Source organism: Protopterus annectens, chromosome 9.part0 (assembly GCF_019279795.1).
Source record: "Protopterus annectens isolate FY-2018-M chromosome 9.part0, PAN1.0, whole genome shotgun sequence".
Taxonomy (NCBI): domain Eukaryota; kingdom Metazoa; phylum Chordata; order Ceratodontiformes; family Protopteridae; genus Protopterus; species Protopterus annectens.
The window spans coordinates 957,447,332-957,462,585 of NC_056743.1; the positions used below are offsets into that span (position 1 = coordinate 957,447,332).

General features: G+C 46.8%; 1 protein-coding gene across 5 annotated transcripts in view; it reads right to left on the reverse strand.

The window, feature by feature from the left end:
* Positions 1–15,254, reverse strand: part of UBQLN1 (ubiquilin 1) — a 1,666,336-nt gene that overhangs the window by 1,511,727 nt on the left and 139,355 nt on the right. The window lies entirely within an intron of this gene.

Below are 15,254 nucleotides of genomic sequence, written 5' to 3' on the forward strand. Positions count from 1 at the left end.
TAGGCAAATGAATAGCTTGGTTCAAGGATACCCTGGATACCACCTTTGGCATGAAAGTAGGATTGGTTCTCAGAGACACTCTATCCTGGTGGAAAATAAGGAAAGGCTGCACTGCCATTAATGCCTGTAACTCGGATACTCTTCTTGCTGAAGTGATTGCCAGAAGGAAAGCAGTTTTCCAAGATAAAAACTGTAAGTCTGCTGATGCTGCTGGTTCGAAAGGGGGGAGTGTTAATTTTTCCAGCACAAAATTGAGATCCCATGCAGGCAGAGGGGGTCTCCTTGGAGGTTTTACATTTTTGATCCCTCTTAAAAATTGTCTGAGGAGAGGGTGAGAAAAGATAGAGGATCCATATTGTACTCTGCTGAAATTGCTGAAGCATGAATCTTAATGGAAGAATAGGACAGGCCATTGTGGAACAGTTCTGCTAAGTATTCTAGGATGTGTGCTAGGTTTGCCAGTGTGACATCTGTACCCTTTGATGTGCTCCAAATGAGGAATCTCTTCCATTTAGCTGAGTAGGTCTTCCTTGTGGAGGGTCTGCGAGCCTCCAGGATAATGTCCTTGACCCTCTGAGATAAGACAGTTTGGTTTTGTTTTAAACAATTTTCCAGGCAGTTAGCTGCAGTGTTTTCAAGTTTGGATGCAGGGTCTTGAAGTTGTTCTGCGTTAGAAGAAGAGGGCATAGTGGTAGAGGCCATGAGTTCGCCCGAGACATGCTTCTCAGTAGCGGATACCAGTGCTGCCTTGGCCAGTCTGGAGCTATTAGTATCACCTTTGGCTGTTCCTCCTTGATCTTCAGTAGAACTTTGTACAGCAATGGGAGAGGTGGGAATGCATACACTGTTAGGGCATTCCAGCTGAAAGAGAGAGTCCACCCTCCAGGCTTGTGGGTGGTATATCCTTGAACAGAATTTCTTCAATTGGTGGTTGAGTGGGGAGGCGAACAGGTCTACCTCTGGCATTCCCCATTTGTTTGTTATGAGTTTGAAGATGTCTGGATGCAGCATCCCTTCGTGAGCATCCGTGGTAGTTCTGCTTAAGCTGTCTGCTAGTGAATTCTCTTTTCCTGGAATGAATTTGGCCTGCAGCTGGATGTTGAGATTCAGGCCTAGGTTCCACAGATCCATTGTCATCCGGCATAAAGGGTAGGAATGCGTGCCCCCCTGTTTGTTTATGTACCACATGACTGTGGTATTGTCTGTCCTTATCAGCAGATGTCCTTGCTGGAGGAATGGTTTGAATGCCTCGATTGCATGCTTCACTGCCAGCATCTCCTTTAGGTTTATGTGCAAGTTTAGCTGGTCTTGAGACCATAGGCCTTGGATACACTTGTCCTCCATGTGTGCTCCCCAACCTAGGTCTGAGGCGTCCGTGGTGATGGTCTGCCTTGGTTGTGGTTTGTTGAAATGCAACCCTCTGTTGGACTGGCAGGCCTGAGCCCACCACAAGAATTCCTTTTTCAGGCATGGAATGATTGGTATCATGGTTTCTAGACTGTGCCTGTGTCGAGACCATACATTCCTTAGGTACCATTGTAATTTCCTCATATGCAGCCTGGCATGCGGGATCAAGATTATGCAGGATGCCATGTAACCCAGGGCCTGCAGGACTTTCCTTGCAGTAAGCTGAGCTTGTCTTGTCAGAGCCATGAAGTAGTCTGGGAGGTGCTTTTGTTTGTCTTCTGTGAGAAAAGCCATCTGAGTTATTGTGTCCAGATCCGCTCCCAAAAAGGTTATCCTCTGGGATGGCACTAGTCTTGACTTCTGGATGTTGACTGTGTATCCCAAGGCCTGTAACAGGTGTATGACATAGGCCAAATCAGTTATTAGTTTTGTCTTGTTGTCCGCTTGTATTAGGCAGTCGTCCAGGTATGGGTAGATTTGAATTCCCTGAAGTCTGCAGTGTGCAATTACTGATGCCAGGCATTTCGTGAATACTCTGGGCGCAGTAGATAAGCCAAAGGGCAATGCTGAGAATTGATAATTCTCTGATCCTGCAAGAAATCGGAGGTATCTTCTGCAATTTGGTCATATGGGGACGTGCAGGTATGCCTCCTTGAGATCTAGAGTTACCAGCCAAGACTCCTTGCCCAGCATGGGAAGAAGCTGCTGTAGGGTCAGCATTTTGAATTTTGGAACAATGAGATATGTGTTTAAAGCGGACAGGTCGAGAATAGGTCTCCATTGGTTTTCTTTTCTTGGTACAAGGAAGAGTCTGGAGTAAAATCCTTGCCCTTGTTCCATAGATGGTACCCTTTCTACAGCTCTCATCCTTAGTAAGTGAGTTATTTGTTCTAGAGCTTCTGTCTTCCGATTTGGAGGTAGGTTTGGCATTCCTCTCTTCCTTGGTAGAGTATGGAAGTGAAACCTGTAACCTTGGTCTATTGTCTGTAAAATCCATTTGTCTCCTGAATTGATAATGCTTTGATCCTGCAAGAAATCTGAGGTGTCTTCTGCAATCTGGTCGTATAGGGACGTGCAGGTATGCCTCCTTGAGATCTAGAGTCACCAGCCAAGACTCCTTGCCCAACATGGGAAGAAGTTGCTGTAGGGTCAGCATTTTGAATTTTGGCACAATGAGATATGTGTTTAGTGCGGACAAGTCGAGAATAGGCCTCCATTGGTTTTCTTTTCTTGGTACAAGGAATAGTCTGGAGTAAAATCCTTGGCCTTGTTCCATAGACGGTACCCTTTCTATTGCTTTCATCTGAAGTAAATTGTTGATTTGTCTTAAAGCCTCTGGCTTCTGGTTTGGTGGAAGGTTTGGCATTCCGCTCCTTTTTGGTAAAGTGTGGAAGTGAAACCTGTATCCTTTGTCTATTGTTTGCAATGTCCATGTGTCTTTTGTAATGCAATGCCAGTTTTTCGAGAATAAAGCCAGCTTTCCGCCCAAGGGTGCTTCCAGTTGTTCCCTGGTAGGCGGAATCAGAGTCAAGTCATTGTGTCTGTCCTGTGGAAGTGGATGTAGTTGCAGCTGTGGCAGTACTCCTCTGGTTGGCAGGCTGCCATTGACGACCCCTGTAGGCACCCTTTGATTGACCTCTGCCTCTTGGGTGTCTATTCCTGCCCCTCTGTGCTCTGGAGGTGTCTGGAAAGGACCAATTCTTTGAAGGCCAGTTTCTGCTGAACCTCGGAGGTTGAACCTGCAGAAAATCCTTTACTGTTTGCACAGATTTAGCTTTTTCTTCCACTTTCTTTAGAATCTCCTGTGCAGGGGAGCCAAATAAACTTTGTTTCTCCATTGGAGCATCTAGTAGTTTAGCCTTGACATGATCAGGCAAGGATTGCTCTTTTAGCCAGGCATGCCTCCGAATTACTGCCCCAGTCATAGCTGATCTAAATGAAGCCTCCAGTGCATCATAGCCACATTTTAAGAAATGATTACTGACCTGCTGAGAATTGTGTACCAAATCCTGAAGGGACTTATGGTCTAAAGGTTCAGGAGAAGAGAGCTTTTTATTCAGCTGATCTAACAAATATTCCTGGTACTGTATCATGTGGAATTGACAGTTTAATGCCCTGGCAGAAAGAGTAGCAGATGTATAAACCTTTTTACCCCATCTCTCTAATGCTCTTGACTCTCTTTCAGAGGGTAGGGGGTTTTTGGCAGTGGCAGCTGCAACACCTTTTGGGCCCTGAGAAATAGTTTCTGGGTCTGCAGCATGGGCTTTATACAAGTGAAAGTGAGAATCCGGGACCCTGTAATATCTGTCAGGTTTGGCAGGGGCCGGGGGAAGAGAATCAGGGGCAGAACTGACATTATACGCATCATCAACTACAGTTAGCACAGGTGGTATGGCTAAAGGCCTATGCTGTGGCAAATGTAAAAATGTCCTTAATCTTTTTCTTGAATCAGAAAAATCCTGACCCTGCCATTGAAAGTGTTCCCTCATTGAGTGTAAAGTCTCCCCAAAGGAAAATTCTTCAGGGGGGGAGGCAGAAGGAATAGAGTCCTCTGCATCTGAATCCTCATAAGGTGAATATGGCCCTTCCTGATGGTCTGATAAATCAGATCCATCCGAGGAGTAATCAGAGGAGAGAGGTTCAGGGGGTTCAGTCCTAGGCCTTTTGTCAGGAGGAGGGTGGGAGGCCCTGTCTGGGTGAGGTTGGGAACCCCTAATCAAAGATATAAGGTCCTCAGCAAGGCTGAGCATCTGAGAACTTGAAGAAGGTCTCTGAAAAGTAGATTTGGCAGGTAAAGCTTTTGAAATTTTAGCAGCTTTAGCCCTGGAGAAGGCCTTAATAGACATAGAAGCAGGGGGCCTAGCTGCCCCACGTGCAGGTGTAGAAATGTCCAATGGAATGGTGTCGGACAATTCTTGTGTGATTGCTTCTTCGGTAGGGATTTCTGAAGCCGACTCAGCCGGGGCCGCTCTGGCCTCGGTTGTCGGAGGTATGTTTTCGGCAGAAGTAAGAACAGAGGACTCTGTTTCAGCCGAAACCGAGACACTCGCGGTAGGCCTAACCGTGGTTTCAGCCGAAACCGCTGGCCGCGAGTGTCTGTCCTTTTCCTTGCGTTTTTTGGCCAAATGCATAGTCGGAGTCTCCGACGGCATTTTATATGCAAAAGCGGATCCAAAAAACTCTTCTGCAAACTCCGACCAACGTCTAAGAGTCCATCGGTTGAAGGAGGCACAGGCTAAACAAGCGGATACGTCGTGGTCTGGGCCTAAGCAAGGAAGGCAGAAAGAATGGAAATCCTTATGAGGTATTTGTTTCCCACAAGTTAAACAATTATTTACTTTGTATGACATCAGCTGAGGCAAGAAAGAGTCCCCAATGGGGTACTTAGCTTTTTTAGAAGTCTTCGGTAGCTGAAATCTCTGGATCTGACCGACCGGCACTTGCGAACAGCTTCTGCTTCGGGCACCGCGCGGCAAGAAAGACTGAGGAAAATGGCGTCGGCTGATACCTTTATACCCCAGAAGCTCTGATGTCGGGGAAAGTGCGACATCAGCCGAGGCCAGACCCAGACTTTGGAATCTGGCCGACCGAAGGGCTGCCTGAGGCAGGACAACCCATATGTTATGACTGCAGATGCATCCTTGAAGGACATCCTTATGAGGTATTTGTTTCCCACAAGTTAAACAATTATTAACTTTATCTGACATCGGCTGAGGCAAGAAAGAGTCCCCAACGGGGTACTTAGCTTTTGAAGTCTTCGGTTAGCTGAATTACAGGAGCTGGCCGACCGGCACTTGCGAACTGCTTCTGCTTCGGGCACCACACGGCAAGAAAGACTGAGGAAGATGACGTCGGCTGCCACTTTTATACCCCAGGCGCTCTGACGTCGGGGAATGGGCGACATCAGCCGACGCCGGACCCAGACTTTGAAATCCGGCCGATCGAAGGGCTGCCTGAGGCAGGACAACCCATATGTGATGACTGCAGATGCATCCTTGAAGGACATCAGTACCAGAGGCTGCGGCCCTACAAGAAGCCTCCAAGGCATCAAAACCACAATGTAAACTGTTTGCTAACTTGTTCAGTTGCATGCAATACATCCTGTAATTCCTTGTCCTCTGCACATGCAGGAAAGGTAGAAATTTTTTGTTTTAAAAACAGACAAAAGAAATTGCTGATACTTGAACATATGAAACTGGCAATTTAAAGCTCTAATAGAAAGAGTAGCAGAAGTACACACCTTTTTGCCCCATCTGTCCAAGGCACGAGAATCCTTTTCAGAGGGAATAGGATTTTTAGATGAAGCGGCCTTAGCAGCCTTGGAACCCTGAGAAATAGTTTCAGGATCTGTAGAAGGGTTCTTGAACAAAAATTGATGGGAATCAGGGGACTCTGTAAAATCTATCCGGCTTAGAAGGAGCAGGCGGAAAAGAATCAGGATTCAGGTTAGCTTCAGAGAAAGCATCATCCACAATATCAAGAACAGGAGGAATAGCCAAAGGTCTGTGTTGTGGGAGAAGGAGAAATTCCCCAAGTCTCTTCTTGGAAGCGGAATAATCCTGACCTTCCCAATGAAAATGCTCTTTCATCTCATGCAAGGTTTCCCCAAAAGAAAAATCTTCAGGGGGAGAAGCAGACGGAATAGAGTCCTCTGCATCAGAATCCTCATAAGGAGGAAAAGAATAATCCTGGTCAGGGGAAGAGACTGAAGACACAGAAGCCTGATCAGAGGAATCATAAGGAATATCCTGTCTAGGCCTTTTTTCAGGAGGGGGGTGAGAACCCCTAATCACAGTAAGCAAATCTTCAGCCATCCTTAATAATTGCTTCTGGGTCTTGGGAGCTGAATCCGAAGAAGCTGGAGAAGAAACCCTTGGCTTAACAGGAGTCTTTGACTTTGCCTTTGTCTTTGTAGTAATAGTGATATGAGCAGGCCTGAAAACCCCTTCAGAAGCCGGTACCTGCACAGCGGTTCCGGATCCATCTGAAGGAGTGATGTCCGAAGGTCCTGCAGCAGATAGAATACTGGGCCTAGTTGGCTCCCCATGGGAGTCCGTGTCGGCCATCGGTTCCGAAGTGGCTGACGACAGGGGCTGCAAAAGCGCCTCACTGACGACCGCCGAACCCGAAGTTGGCTCCGGCTGCAAAGTATCCTGTTTGGACCTCTGAGGCCTATCCTTGTCCTTGCGTTTTTTGTGAATTCCGGTTGTCGGTAAAGTATCCGATGACATCCTATAATTGAACCGTCTACCGAAATAATTCAAGGCCCAATCGTACCTACGCTTAATAGTACGAGAATTAAACCTGGCACAAAACCGACAGCAAGAAACGTCGTGGTCAGGGCCTAAGCAAGGAAGACAGTAAGAGTGGAAATTTTTATGAGGTATTTGTTTTCCACACGATACACAATTATTAACTTTTTCTGACATCGGAGGAGCAAGAAAAAAGTTCCCCAACGGGGTACTTAGCTTGAGAAGAGAAGAAGACAACTTCGGACCGACGACAAGCAAAGCACGTTGTCCGGAATCCGCCAACCAACAACTTGCGAGCTGCTTTCCACCGCACGGCAAGAAAGACTGGAGAAGATGGCGTCGGCTGCCAGCTTTATACCTCTGCGCTCTGACGTCAGGGTATTTGCTCGAGCAGCTGACGCCGGACCCAGACTTTGGAATTCTGGCCGACCTCGGGGCTGCCTGCCGGCAGGATCACCCTACAGTTATGACTGCAACAGTGAAACACGAAGAACATCCAAAGTCAGATCTGCTCCTGGAGACCATATCCACCTTGTAATGAGAAATAAAAAAGTATGAGGGTTTGCCCACGTGGCAGCTGCACAGATGGAATCCATGGTCAACCTAGACTGGAAGGCTACAGAGGTGGCGAAGGCCCTAGTAGAATGGCCCTTCGGTTTAATAGGTAACTGTCTGTTTTTTAACTGATAAATGAAAGAAATAGTGTGACAACCATCTTAACAAAGTTACCTTGGAAACTGGGAGACCTTGTTTGCCCAAGGCATAAGAGAGGAATAGTTGGTCCGACTTCCTTACTTCTTTAGTGCTGTGCAGGTAAAAATGCAATTGCCTGTGGACGTCCAATTGGTGTAGTTTGTACTCTGCCTTGTTAGTATGATTAGGGAAAACCACAGGAAGATCTATAGATTGGTTTAAATTATTTTCTGAGCAGACTTTAGGAAGAAATGAAGGATTAGTCCTCAGAGCAACTCTGTCCTTATGAAAAACCAAGTATGGAGGACGAACACATAGCGCCTGAAGTTCGGAGACGTGTCTGGCTGAAGTAATAGCTACTAGAAAGAGTGTCTTCCAAGATAGAAACTTGATAGAGCAGGAGGCTGCTGGTTCAAAAGGGGGCAGAATTAAGGAGGTTAGGACTAAATTAAGGTCCCAAGGAGGAGGGGGATCCCTCACTGGAGGCCTAAGAAGAGTTGTCCCTCTCAAATGAGACATAATGCTAGAGTTCGAAAAACCAACATATAAGTTAGTAATGGCCGCCATTTGTACCCTGATCGTAGAAGAAGCGGACCCGGAGTGAAACAGTTGAGCTAGGAATTCCAGGATTTCGTGGACTGGGGCTGAAAAGGGATCCACATCCCTAGCCTTTGCCCAACAAGAAAAAGGTTTCCATTTGCTAGCATAAGTTTTCCTCGTTGTAGACTTGTGAGAAGAGACAATAATGTCACGGACTGCTGGGGAAATACTGGGAAGCCTGGCTAAGGTTGGAAGTGGAGCAACCAAGCTGTGAGCTGGAGAGTTGTGAGGGATTGGTGCAACCCGCCTGACTGATGAACCAGTAGGTCTGGAATTGGGTCCAGAGTCCAGGGTTGATTGAGAAGGTAACTGTGCAGGAACGGGAACCATATCTGTTGAGGCCAGTAGGGAGCAATGAGGAACATTTTGCAACCCAACGATATTGCTTTCTGTATAAGTTTGGGTATCATGGGGAAAAGGCATAAAGAAGTCCCTGGGGCCAATCGTGGACTACAGCGTCTCTGGGAATGTGACCCGGAAGCGGGAGAAGTAGTTGCTGCATTTGGTGTTGAAGGGGGTGGCAAAGAGATCGCAGCAAGGCTGTCCCCACTTGCAAAAAAACAAGATTTGCAACTTCCTGATTCAGAGACCACTCGTGAGGCATGAGAATAGCTCTGCTAAGCCTGTCCGCTATGACATTGGATCTCCCGGGGATGTGCGTCGCAATCAGAAACGTTGGGAGGAAATCGCCCACTGCCAAAGTCTGAGTGCTTCTCGACACAGGGGGTAGGATCTAGTTCTGCCCTGCTTGTTGATGTACCATACCACTGACATGTTGTCCGTTTGAATAGCAATTGTCCGAAAAGGAAGAGAGTCTTGAAGGGCTTGCAACGCCAGGAGCACGGCTCTCATTTCCAGGACATTTATGTGCAGATGGTATTCGTGAGGTTGCCACGTGCCTTGGACTGTCCTGCCCAGGTAATGCCCCCCCCCCACTCTATCAGGGAGGCGTCTGTCGTCACTGTGGCTACCGGAGGGGGTTGTATGAAAGGTCTGCCCTGAGTAACTAGTGGGGAGACCATCCACCAAGAAAGATGCCTTTTGCAAGCATCCTTGATCATGATCATGTAAGTCATGGGTAGCTCTTGGAAAGACCACTGCGTAAACAGGAGCCACTGAAGAATTCTCACATGAAAGCGCACCAGTGGGATTAGGAGAATGGCTGCTGCCATGGAACCCAGAGTTTGAAGGATGTACCAGACTTGGATCCTTTTGCTCTGCATCAGAACCTGTACCTGCTGACGGATTGCGGACACCCTCTCTAGTGGTAGCCTTGCAAACATATCCCTTGTGTCTAAGTCTGCTCCTATGCAAGTGATAGATTGACAGGGCAACAAGGCAGATTTTCAAAATTTGTTGTAATGCCGAGCTGGGAACAGATTGTGATTGTGTAGTCCCGTGCTTGGATGAGTTGATGCCTGGTGGTAGCAGTAAGGAGCCAGTCGTCTAGATACGGAAACATCTGGAATCCTTGACGCCACAGGTGAGCCGTGACCACTGCCATATATTTGGCGAACACCCTGGGGGCTGTGGTGAGACCAAAGGGCAGAGCGCTGAACTGATAATGACTGGCCCCCAACCAGAAGCAAAGACATCTCCTGGAGCACCTGTCCATCTTGATATGGTAGTACGCATCCTGAAGATTTATCGAGCACATCCAATTGTGCTGACCCAGAAAGGGTAGAATGGACCGTAGCATGACCATCTGAAACTTTGTTCTTTGCACAGACTGGTTTAGTCTGCTGAGATCCAGAAACGATCTCCAGTCTCCTGTCTTTTTTGGTACCAAAAAGAACCTCGAGTAAGTTCCGGATCCATGCTGGTCTGCCGGGACTTGCTGGATGACTCTTTCTAGCAGTTTTGAAACTTCTATTACTGCTTGCTCCTTCAGATTGGGTGGAACATCTGGAATCGTCTTTCTTGACTGTAAAGGGGGTTGATGGAAGGGAATTTTGTAACCTCCAGATATGATGGACCGTACTCACTTGTCTTGTGTTAAACTTTGCCAGGCTTTTGGGTACAGTGAAAGTCTTCCCCAGACTGCCTCCAGAGGTGAGCAGCTGGGCAACCCTTCAGGGATGCTGGAAGGGCTTATAAGAGAAGGATTCTCTGTTGCCCCGGTTCTGCAGACCCCCTCTGCCACGAGGGCGGCGTCTATTATTATTGTTTCCCCCCTCCGCCTCTGGAGCAAAAATCATTACGCGTGTCAGGGAAGGCTCCCTGGGATTTACGGAACCACATCTTTCCACTCTTCTGACTCTTGGGGTAATGTCTAGAGGGAGCGGAAAAACAGACTCCCACGGCAGAGAGAATCTTGCCTTCTTGCTCACACCTAGTCAAAGTGTCTTCCACCTGTGGTCCAAAAAGAAAGGAACCATCAAAAGGAACCATCAAAGGGAGTGTTGGTGAAGGACACTAAAGGGTTCCGGAAAATTACATAGCCGCATCCATGCATGCCTCCTAAGGGTAACACCCATACCAGCGGCTCTACTCACCCCATCGGCTGCATAGGAAATGAGCCTCATTGAGGAGTTAACAGAATTAGGTGTTGCTAGCTGGGAAGCTACCTTGGCTTGTGCTCCCTCAGCTGTTGGATCTTGGAGGGTATCTCAGAGCTCTTTAAGGACATCCCTTTGAAGTCAGGTAAAATGACACAGGTAGTTCAGTGACCTCATAGAGAAGGTCGCTGATGCAAACATTCACTTCCCATCTCTGTCCATCATCCTAGACTCCTTGTTAGAGGGATGGACAGACAAAGAGGTCTCCTCTAGCTCTTTTTTGGTGACTGCTGCTACTACCATAGCATCAACAGGAACTGCTTATCCTGGGGTGCCATAACGAATTTACTAGGTCTCCTCAGAGTTGGTTCCACTGCATCCGGAGCTGACCAAGCCCTTCGAACCACCACTGTCATTACTGGATCAAAAGGCGGAGACACCCAGGAGGTGGAAGGTCAGGAACCGAAGGCATCCAGGAATACGGACTCATCCTCAGAAGGGGATTCCAGTTCCCCCTCTGCTTAAGCATTTCTAAGATGTCCGAGAAGGAAACATCTTCAGAGGGGGATCTCGGGGACCCTTCTGAATCATCTAAGTCTGTATCAGAAGTGACAGACTCGGGGGAGTCAATGTGCTTCCTCTTACACTTTTTCTTCCGAGGGGGCTCTTCTGAGTGATCAGGACAGGCCTCAGAAGAGGAGGAAACACCCAATGGGGTATCCTGGAGCATCGGTTCCCTATGCTTAGGGTCTGGAGAAGGGGCAGAGGTTGGCACAGGCACTACTGGGGACGGAGCTGGTGGGGCTGATAGTGGAGCTGACTCAGGAGACAGCACACTCCGCATGACATCGAAGGTGTCTGTCAAGATGCAAAGAAAGTTCCGGTTCCGAAGAAATAGGAATCTTTCTCTGCACCGAGGGAGACCGCTCCGAGGCCGATGTAGGAGCCGAGCTCACCTGTGCCGATGTAGGAGCCGAGCTCACCTGCGCCGAAGCTTCGAGAGGGAGAACGGGGTCGGACAAGGGTCTGATGCCACTCGCCCCCTCGAAGCCGATGAGGGAGTCCCGGCGCCCAGATCCCTCGATGGAAAGTACCACCAAGGGAATCGGAGCCGGTGTCGGAACCAAAGGAGATAGAGTTATCAGAGCCGAAGGTTCCACTATTCGAACCCCAACGAACTCCGGCTCCGAACTCATTGGAGTCGGAGGAGGAACATCGAGGGAAGTGGACGGAGCCGATATCTGTTGAAGAGGGCTGGACAACAATTTGGCTAGTGCCTGCAACTTTAGCAACCTACTGACCACTCTCTCCACATCATGATCCAACAGTCTAGAGGATCGAGAGGGGTGGGAGGATCGGTGACTACGCTCGGTCTGAAGTAAAGGAGACAGAGGAGCCAAATGTACCGACTCTAGTGAAGGGGACCTCAGCCTCTTGTGGGTCCGCGACGGCTCCGAAGCCTCTGATGGAGCCGATGGGGACATTGTCTTGTCAGTGCCAGCCGGAACCGATGTAGAAGGTAAATCCTGAGCTGAAGACGGCTCCGAACTTGGAGCTGACGGCTTAGTGGATTTAGGGGATTTCACAGGCTGCGAGTTCTTGGCCGGTGAATCCTGGGGTTTTAAAAGACCCCTAAGAATAAGCTTATTCTTACGCTCCTGAAGGACTCTTGGATTAAAGGCATGGCAAATAGAACAAGAGTCCTGCAGGTGCGCAGCGCCTAAACAATAGACGCAAGAAGTGTGCCCATCTGTCAGAGACATTTTCTGACAGCATGAGTCACACTTCTTGAACCCAGAAACCTTGGATTCCTTTGACATCTTAACAGTAGAAGGAAAAACCAATTACAACAGTAATAACAAGAAGCAGTAACAATAAGCAAATTACACCTACTAGAAAGACTAGCTAAAGTTTTTTTTTTTTTAAAGATAATAGGAAAGCCTCTAACTTAAACTGCTAACCTGACAAGAAGAGGAAGGGGGAGTGGTGGGGGAGAACTCGAGTTCTACAAAAAAGAAGGGATACTATAAGCTAAACAATTACCTCTCACAAAACTATCATTAATATTAAAACAACTAAAAAAGTTAAATTCTAGTGAAAATTTACACAAAAAACTCTATACAAGCCTGAGCCAGAAAAACGACACCTCGCAGCTAAAGCGGCAAACGAGATCTGGGTAGTTATCGCTAGGCATTATGGGATAAGGGGTAGCCTCGAGCCAGTAAACAGCTCTCGAGCTATTGAAGATGGCTGAGTTGGAGCGGAGGATCGGCTCCGATCCCAACCAGCAAGAACGAAGGCGAGATAAACAACTTAACATTCATAATTCAGCTTTCAGTTCATCAGCTAATAACTACTCCAATTACTTGCCTCTGTCTGCATGTGCCTGCTGGAATTTCCACATATGGGACAGCCACCTTAGCTCCCCAATATGGAAAGTGGGAGACAAACTCACTTCTCAAAGCAATACATCTCCCCAGACTCATTATCCAGGAAATGGATAACAGCATGCTGTTTTGCAGAAGCCACAGCAACAGACTCTGTCAAGAGTTTTCAAGTAATGAATTCCAAATCTTGGGAGGCCACATGATCTTGCCAATCTCCTAGGAATAGATACCAAGAAAATTTTCTCTTCCAACACACCCTGACAACTACAGCAACCATTCTGTTGGGTAGGGAAATTTTCCAAAAGGACAAGAAAGCATCCTGCAAGACCATTTCTGGAGATCTGTGGGCCACCTTCCCTTCCATCATCATTTCTAACAGCTCCCTAAACTGGTGGGGCGAGGACAGTGAGGAATCTAATCTATCTACTGTCAGCATCTGGTGTGTGGGTCAATACATTTCTTCTTACACTTATGCTTTCTTCCCTTCTAAGAGGAATGAATTTTCAGTAACAGCAAGTTTAAATCAAAATGATTTCACCAACAGCTATTCTATTCTCTGCCCTACAGTCAAGAAGACAGACAGGCAAAAGTATCAGCTGGATGAAAGTCTTGGATCAAGACAAACCTGGCTATCAAATATAAAACAATCTGCAACTTCAACACAGAATTTAACATCAAAGCCATAGTCAAGCATAAAAAAATGTTACCTATTTGCACTAACGCTAACACAGACAGCATCAGTGTGAACCTTTGTACAGGCACGCCCGACACTGGACTTGTTTAGCAGGCTGCATAATGGCCTCCAGCTTTCTTCTAAGTTAATTACTTGCAAGGAATACTCTCTCGCTCTCTCTCTCTTCCTCTATGTTTTATGTGCACAAGCCCTCATAAATTTAGCAGTCAACTGTGAAGGAGACTCTCCCAAAAAAAAAAAGAAATACTCACTGTAAACCCCTTACCTGGTTGCTTGCAATTAAAAAAGCATGGTAGAAACATGCCCTAGAAAATTAAGTTTCCCTGAAAGCCTTAATCACCAAAAGAATAAATAAATAAGTTCACTTGTCGCTAAAGTTAAATAAGATTATCCTTGACAGCAAAGTTCTAAAGAAAAACTCTGAGGCCAAGACACAGCAGAACAATCTCAAACTTTAATCGCCAAGATGAGCTGAAATCTGTGGCTAAAAAGAGAAAATGGCACAGGCTTACTGCCTCTCTTACCTGGGATGTAGGCATGTAGCCTCACTTTTGGGCTAAGTCAGTCCCCACAAAGATATCCGCAAAGCTTTGGGAGTCCAGCCATCCAGGTGGATGGCCACCTACAGCCAATTCTGATTTTTCAGAAGCTCTAGTGCAGCAAGGAGTCATACAAAGAACATCTTGAATTCTACAAGACATAAAATAAATCTTGAGAATCTGACACTAAAGTCAGATAAAAGAGTGGAAGAAAAAAAAAAGGCATTTCCAAGACTGGTCCTGTGGCACAGAGGTATAATGCTCTTGTTACAACCCAAATTTAGTTAGTATCCCAGGATCAAGAAGAGATGCCTCAGGAGGATGAAGAATAATGACTTTCAGCCTACCAGTTTCTTCCTGAAGATGCGAGTGGGTACATATCTTTGGGACATGATCTTGTCAGTGCATCTTCAAGTGGAAGCCACTGACCTACCATATGATGACAATTCAAAAGGCAGACAGGACTATCTGAGGAGTTATGTCACCTGCATCAACATGCCTACCCACCTTAGTACTTGCAGAGGAATACACAAGGTAGAACAGGTTATGACACAGACATAAGCCCCCAATGACCAGATGACATCCATACTGCAGTCAAGTTCCCACCCCTGGTGGGGAATTAAATAACATAGTAACAGTGATGGCTGTGATGGCCAGTAGCTACAGGCAACTACAAAGTGCAACACAAAAACAGTGAAAGACATTTTCAGAGAAGGACTGTGTCCCAGAACAAGAAAAGTACAGTTGTGTACACTTACCATAAATGTAGATTTTCTAGTGTATTCACTGTTGCCATCATTACATTTGGGTTATCTGCTTGCAGTAGCCCTCAGTCAGCCTGATTAACAAAGTCTTGGGTCCTGCGTCGGTTGCTGTCCCTTCTTCCATGACGTCAGGTCGCCAGGGGTATAAAACATGCAGCCGACGCCATTACATCAGTTTTTCTTGCCCCAGATATCAGGTGCCCCCCAAATGGGAAGCAATTAAATCTACAAATACAAGGATATACCTCTAAAAAAAGCAAATACACCAAAAAAGTTTTTTGAGCATAGTAAGTGAGAGGTACGACTGGTACGACTAGTTCTTCAACTTAAGTTATCTCACTAGCTATATTCACCCGATACTTCTTCATTACCATGTCTCCTACACTCAAAGCTTTTTTCATACATATCCTACTCTTTACC